This window comes from Vulpes vulpes, chromosome 16 (genome assembly GCF_048418805.1).
Source record: "Vulpes vulpes isolate BD-2025 chromosome 16, VulVul3, whole genome shotgun sequence".
Lineage (NCBI taxonomy): Eukaryota > Metazoa > Chordata > Mammalia > Carnivora > Canidae > Vulpes > Vulpes vulpes.
The window spans coordinates 26,488,369-26,496,053 of record NC_132795.1 but is presented as its reverse complement, the minus strand read 5'-3'; the positions used below and the strand labels follow the sequence as shown (position 1 = coordinate 26,496,053).

The 7,685-nt window shown below is 38.1% G+C and overlaps 1 pseudogene; it reads right to left on the bottom strand.

Annotated features, from left to right (window-relative positions):
* Window positions 1-233: 233 nt before the first annotated feature.
* Window positions 234-1,143, bottom strand: LOC112922813 (3-ketoacyl-CoA thiolase, mitochondrial pseudogene; annotated as a pseudogene).
* Window positions 1,144-7,685: the final 6,542 nt, after the last annotated feature.

Genomic DNA, 7,685 nt, shown 5'->3' with positions numbered 1-7,685 from the left:
ATTCCACTGCTGAGAATTTGAGAAACTTTATTTCTGGTCTCTTACTATGATGGATACATCTTTCCCTGTTTTTATGTGGCCTGGCCATGTAAAGCAACAGAGGCCCTTGGTGAGATCCTACTCTCGTCAGGCTGTGCTCCGAATGATGAGTGTGACACTGTGGCCACCCCTCCAAACTTATCTGGAAGCATATTTTCCACTACCACATCTTAATTCTTGAACCAGGTATGAAATCATCTGTATCTGGATCGTCTCAGCAGCTCGCTCAAACCAATGGCTCTTCCATGCACATTGGTTTTACTTGGGTTGAGATCTCAATGGTCAAGCACTAGAGAGCAAAAGCTTCATTCACCGCTACCCTACCCATCTCCTTAAGATTCAGTCTTGTTTTATTGACTGCTTCACTGATGGTAGGGACAAGCCCAATATCCATGCCCAAGGAATCACATCCAGACCCAAAATAGCCCATAATTCTTGCCAGCCGTGTGAAGTTATGTTTCTTCACCAGCAACTTCACCAGTTATAAAAGTGCCAGATATTCCCAGTGTATTCCCTGAAGACAGTCCCTTCTTTCATGAAAACCGGAGCACATTTATTTAAGTGCTCCAGGCTTGTCTGGAGCCCAGCATGCTCATCTGCACGCACTGCCTGCACTTGTTTCTCCATCTTCACCTCAGTCGGTAACAGCTCATTATTAAAGCCACCAGCATCATTAGCAGCTGCCCACCTCTGCTGTGATTACAGGGCGGATTTGTTACATTCTTCTCTGCTACTTCTATGTTTTGCAGCAAAATTCTTTGCAGTAATTCCCGTGGGAAATTGGACATGTTGTTCTGTTAATGCTGCTCACAAAGTCACTTCCAGCTTGAGAGCATTTCCAAACTTGGTTCTAAAATGCACATTTTTGACACAGTAGGGAACCCAGCTCATGTTTTCGGCTCCTCCATACAATACAGCTTCAGTATCTTAAAAACAAATTTCCTGACATTGATTCACAATGAACTGGAAACGAGCCACAGAGAGCCACAGAGCCAATTAACAGTGAGAGCTGAGGTCTCTTTGGAGATTTCCATACTCCGAACCAACATGCCTGGTAGAGTATGTAACATCTGAAGAACCATTTGCCAGTTTATTATAAAGCATACAACTCAAGTGCAGCCAAATGGAAGACTTGGATATAGCAAAGTATGGAGAGGTTCTTACCCTTCTGGGCACACCACCCTCTAGGAGCTTTCATCTGTTCACCAACTTCAAGGCTCTGATTCATTTATTTCTTACTCATAACAGAAAGACTCACAAAAGAATGGAATTAAATCTTTAATAGCAGAATTTTCCAAGTACTGGGGGGGATAGTATCATTTGAGTCAATGGGCTTCAATAAGGTTTATCAATAAGTTTATCTATTGTGTGTGTGTGTGTGTGTGTGTGTAAATGTTTTCCCTACACGTTGCAGGTAGTTTTTGCACGCCTCTAAAATCTTGGCAAATATAAGGTCAGTCTCTCTTGCCCTGTTATTATTTGCACTTGGCATTTTCTTTACATTTAGTTTCTGAATAAGAAAAATTCTGATTTAGAGGAATGGAAGACACATATTTAAAATATTGAGATCAAAATATAATTTTCTGTGCCACGACCATGTTATACTTAAAAGGACCTATGTTTTATGCCAAATTCATAATGCTTCTATAATGGGAACCATCTTCTTACTTGATTTGAGATAATTATTTGGTCCGTTAATTGAAAAAGTTTAAAGCAGGAAGCATACACAAATGTATGCATACCTTAACATTTTTATTTCAAGTTAAAACATATACAACCACTGGATGATGGAAGGACAAACCCTCTTCTGTAGTTTGCTGATTTGCGTCCCATCTTACAGAAAAAGATATCCTAAGTCCTCATCTGCAATACTGAGCAATGGCTCCATCCGGAGAAGGAGAGGTTTCAAAAGTTGGAGCAGAAGAGAAGTGCTTCCTAGTCAGTCACATGACTTCAGTCAGTACATTTTCAAAAGGGAATTGAAGCCTTCAGTTAATTGCCAAGATTATTTATGTGGAGACATACTAAGAGAGCTTCTGTGTAAGAGAGCTTCATCCATAGATGAAGATACAGTCTGCTTAATTAATAAGGATTTTATTTATCATCTGCAAGGGGTGATAATTATTTGCAAGTATCTCTGAAGCTTTAGGCCACAAATCTTAATGCCTATTCATTAGATAGGAGGTTTTGTAGTAGCAGTTGTTGTTCCCCTATACATCCTGTCCTTAAGATGCTACTGCATAGTCGTTTAGAAGATTAAGAGAGAAAACGGAACTCTCAACAGCAGTTGGCTGTTTAGTTGGCTAAATATTTAGTTGGCTAAAATGTATTTATAACATCCTTTCTAGAGATTTATACTTGCATATAAGACTTGTAGACAATAAGGTTCATCTATTATCTGTGTGTGTGTGTGTGTGTGTGTGTGTGTGTGTGTGTTTTCCCCACAAAGACCAATGATATACTGACATGCATCCTACTTGTTAGCTATACTGTCAGTCAAAACAGATATGACTGCTCTCTAATGACATCTGGCAGGAGTGAACCAAGATTAGAGGCTAGAGTGGTTGGTCAGGCCTCCAAGCCAATCTGTGCAGCTTGCAATTCCAACCAATCAGTGACACCTGCATGTGGTAATCATTCTCCTTGGTTACAAGTGCTGGCACAAAGGAGAGAACTGCTTTTCAAGCTAGAGGGAAATGAGCTAAATATAAATGTGAAAACCCTCTTCATAGTAAAATTGTAATCCTATTTTAAAGGAAGAAGTAACAGAGCAGTTTTGTTCCTATTTTGAATTATTTAGTAATAAGGTAGATGAAGTTTAAGCACGCCCATGGAAAATAACCATGGTGGGGATGTTAATCTTCCAGGGTCCATGATAAGAATTCAAACTCCTGTCCGGTATCCAGCGTGAGGCTTCAAAATGCTGTACTGGTGCCCACTCCACCAGTACCCTTTTTAGTTACTTGTTAGAGATGTGTGAACCTTTCATCTTGTGAAACTTGCCAGCCTCAGGAATATTTTATGAGTTACCAGCTTTGCAACTTTTGCAGAATACATTCAAACATCACTTTTACAGGCAGCAGGACTACACATGTTTCTCCAAAGATTAAAAAAAAAAAAGAGGGGGCACAGAAAAAGGAAACCATGGAAAGATAACCAGTAGCATCTGCAGATTGTTTCCCAGTGAACCCTCCTGCATCCTCCAACTTGAAATCAGGCCCTGACAAGGGGTCAGCAGACCTTTGGCCTCAGGTTATCATTCGCCATCAAATCTCTCTCCAGAAAAGCAAAACCATTAGTAATAAGCTTCTGCTATTTTTTTAATCAGTCATTTCTCTGCCATTCCTGGGTAAAAATATTATTTTATAATTTAGTATTTTTATTTCCTCTCTTTTCCAACCAATTAGCCTTATTTAATCTTTTAACAAATTCTTATTTCAATATTTACTGAATAGATGATGAAATGTGCCAATTTTTTAAAATAAACTTCCAAAAATACTATAAAAAAACCCCACACCATTCTTTTTTAAATGTCCACAGTAGTACATTGTTATTTTTAACCAAAAATAATGCCTGTGGAACCCTAGAAAGCATTATGGACAGCTGGATGTTGGATCTAATGAATAGGACAAGCCTGGCTTTAGATCTTGAATTAAACTGCTCTGAAAATTTGACCTGTGTAACTAGTTCAGTAAGAAAGATTAAAACTGATTTCAGAAACAGAATTTTGGGAGCAGATCTGCACAATTGGCCTTGCTTATGAAGGAAAAAAAAACCTAAAAATTATAGAACATCTAGTGCATTTCAGGGTCTCAGTGTCGTGGATATTTTTATTTGCTACCTTATATCCATTCTCCCTCTAGGTATTTTTTGAGGTCAGTTTATGAAGTCTCTATGGGAATTTGCCCTGGATTGTTCCAGAGGAGGGGTATACACGACCCAAGCCAAATAGCGTACCAAATGCTGAATGTCTGAAACCTATCTATTCAGAATAAATCTCAGAAATTTGGAGGATTTATATGAAAAATTACCATTTTCCTCCTCAACTAAGAATTTAGGAGCAGTAGCCATCTCGGTACCAGAAAGTCTGAAGGTAATTGTTCCAATTTACCAGAAATGAAGTTGAGATAAAGTCAGAGAGAAACCAAGATTTGGAAAATCGTTTAAGCCACTGCATCAAGCCTGATCATAAATCACTCCCTAAATTCACAGACTTTTCACCATTCAAGCCCTGGCCATAGAAGGCTACAGCACAGCTGACTGAGCCATACCAGTGAACAAGTGGCCAGCAGGAGCAATAGCATCGAACCCTCCCCACTCCCCACACAACAGAAAAGTCAGCTTTCCCGACTTGCCTCTGCTAGAGCACACAACATTTTATGGGCATGTCATTCTTGAAAGAAAAATGTTGGTTGTTTTGTCTAAAAGGTAGAAGGAGAGAAATGAGCGAGCTATTGCTTCTCATCTGTCGGATATCACAACCAGGTAGAGTCAGAACAACAGTCACTGTAACATGTCTCAAGCACTAGTAGATAAGAAGATGACTTAAACTGGATGAAATCATGGTTTACACTAAAAATACAAATTAGGGGATCCCTGGGTGGCGCAGCGGTTTGGCGCCTGCCTTTGGCCCAGGGCGCGATCCTGGAGACCCGGGATCGAATCCCACGTCGGGCTGCCGGTGCATGGAGCCCGCTTCTCCCTCTGCCTGTGTCTCTGCCTCTCTCTCTCTCTCTCTCTCTCTCTCTCTGTGACTGTCATAAATAAATAAAAATTGAAAAAAAATTATAAAAAAAATAAAATAAAATAAAAATACAACTTAGAGGTTCACCCAACTTATCCAACTTACTTTAAAGTAACTATTAAAAAGTAAGTTCCTTAAAAATGATAAATCTGGGAAAAACTTACCCAGACTGGATGTGAGGCTAATAAGTATAAACTATGAATATCTTGGAAAACCCATTAGAGAGGAATTTTTCTAGCTATGAGGAATTACAAAACTGAGGAGTGGGTGAGGTACATACAATGACCTGTGACCTTTAGCAAAATATGTAACAAAAATATGACTTTGTTAATTCCCTCAATAGGTATTCTTCTGTGCAATATCATGCACCACTAAGATATATCTTAATATTAAATAGATGACCAGCATAAATTTTTTTCCCCTAAAATAAATACACTCATTAATGGAGAAAGACATGTTCTCAGATGGTTACAACACAAGCATTAGTAAGATACAGGCAAGATATAACAAGCACTCACCATATTGACTACTTCGTTCTCTGGGGAAGTGGAAGAGGAAATAACAAAAAAGCTTCAAAAAAAGAGTACAATTTTAAGCTGCATAACAATGGAATAACAGATGTTTAGCAGGCGACTAAGAAAAAGAAGTCTAGTCTTGAGTAGAGGAATAGAAGATGGGGAAGCATGAGGCCTAAGTGGAAATCATGTATTTAATACTGTGCAAATCATTTAGCACACCAGAAAGTACCAACACACACTTCCACAGGTGAGATTGAGGATTTTTCTTGAAGGCAACTACTTTAGTTAAAATAATCATACAGCTAACATTTATAAACCACCTCACAGTCCATCAAAGAATTTCACACATAGCATTTTATAAAACACTGTGCTACTCCTGGGCAGCCCTGGGGGCTCAGCGGTTTACTCCTGCCTTCAGCCCAGGGCCTGACCCTGGAGACCCTGGATCGAGTCCCACATCGGGCTCCCTGCATGGAGCCTGCTTCTCTCTCTCTCTATGTCTCTCATGAATAAATAAATGGGTAAAATCTTCAAAACAACAACAACAAAAATAACTGTGCTACTCCTGTAAAGATGCCATAAAATGGCTTAGTAACTTTAGGTTGAATTTCCTAGGAACACATTAAAACATTAAATCTTCAAATAAATCCTATTATTTTCACCGAAATAGAATGACTAAGAATGATGCTGAAAGAAATCTTAGTGAATAAATATGTCACATGTTCTCTGAATCCATCATTCCTGGTAGTTTTTCAGTGAATTCCTTGGTACTTGAGGATTTCCGAGATCTCAATAAACTTATAAAGGTTTGTTTTTATAAGTGAATTTAACTATATATATATTTTTTTTTTTTTTTAATTTTCAACATAAAACTGATTTAAATCCTGGAAGCCAAGGGTAGTATATTCTGTTAAAACCAAGGGGAAAAAAATAGGAAGGAAATTCCCTAGGGAATTAAGAAACATTTTGTCCCTCTTTAAAGTACAGCAGTTTCTACTTTTAGTCTCATCTTTAAAATATAGAAGCAACCTCACCATGCAAATTTTATGCATAGAACCAAAAGATGAACAACTTTCATTGATTCCCACCTGTATGCCCAGAGAGCCAGGAGAGTCCTTTCATTTAATTCAGCCAAATGAAATTCTAAAATAAATTTAGATAAACTTACCTTCTCTTCTCTCTAAACCCTCTGCTTGCCAAGTTCTTCCTTTAGTTAGGCAAGCATTTACATTCTATCATTCATTAAAATCCTTCTTTCTTAATAGAAATAGTTCAATCCAGAGATAGATATTTTTATCCAAGTACGATCTCTTCTGTTTTCTTATTATGACCTACTGTTCTAATCGCTTAGTTTATGGTGTAGTTTGTTTTTATTCTAATGCAGAGTATTAATGGTTGGTATTTTAAATGCACCATTAAGTACATAATGAATTACATCATTTTCCCCTCCTTTCTCAAATGAGTTAAGTAGAAATATTTAGCACTATTTATGATCTGTGTAGATATGGAGCATAACGTGGAAATTTGATAACACCCTGGTTTTTAGTTCTACTAATTTTCTGGACTGCCACAACAAAGTGTTAAAAGCTCTGTGGCTTAACTGAAAGAAAATTTTTCTCTCACAGTCTGAAGGCTAGAACTCCAAGATCAGGGAGTTAGCAAGGTTGGTTCCTACTAATGCCTGTGAGGGAGAACCTGTCCCATATTGCTCTCCTAGTTTCTGGTGGCTGTGTGCACTCTGGTGTTCCTTGGCTTGTACGTGCATCACCCTGACCTCTGCCTTCACCTTCCAATGGAATTCTGTATTTGTGTATGTCCCTCTGTCTCTATGTTCAAGTCCCCCTCTCCCTACCCTCCGTTTGTGTGTGTGTGTGTGTGTGTGTGTGTGTGTGTGTGTGTGTTTAGGATACAGTCATATTGTATTAGAGCTCACTCTAATGAACTCACCTTGACTTGATCATCCGCAAAGAACCTATTTCTAAATAGGGTCAATTCACAGGCACTATGGTTTAGACTTCCAAAATCTGTTTTGCTATTCAACCCACAACACTGACTGAGTTTTGAAAGGCTTTTCTTTAAGCATACCAAGAAAATGCTCAACTATGTGTCAAAATATCTGGGTTTAAATCCATCTGCCCTCAATCATGAAAGAATCATGTAATTTTTTTCATGTGCTAAGCTTTCATAAATATACTTTGTTATTCAGGCTCTGCTTTCTCTTATCTGCATCAAAATGAAGATGCATGTCAAGGAAGAAAAGGCTGGAATGAAAATTTATAAAAGGGTCTTAAAAAGCAGAAGTATTAAGAAAATAAATGAATTAAAAATAATTAAATGAAATAAAGAAGTAAAAGATGTCCTTAAAAAGCGGTTGAAATGGAATA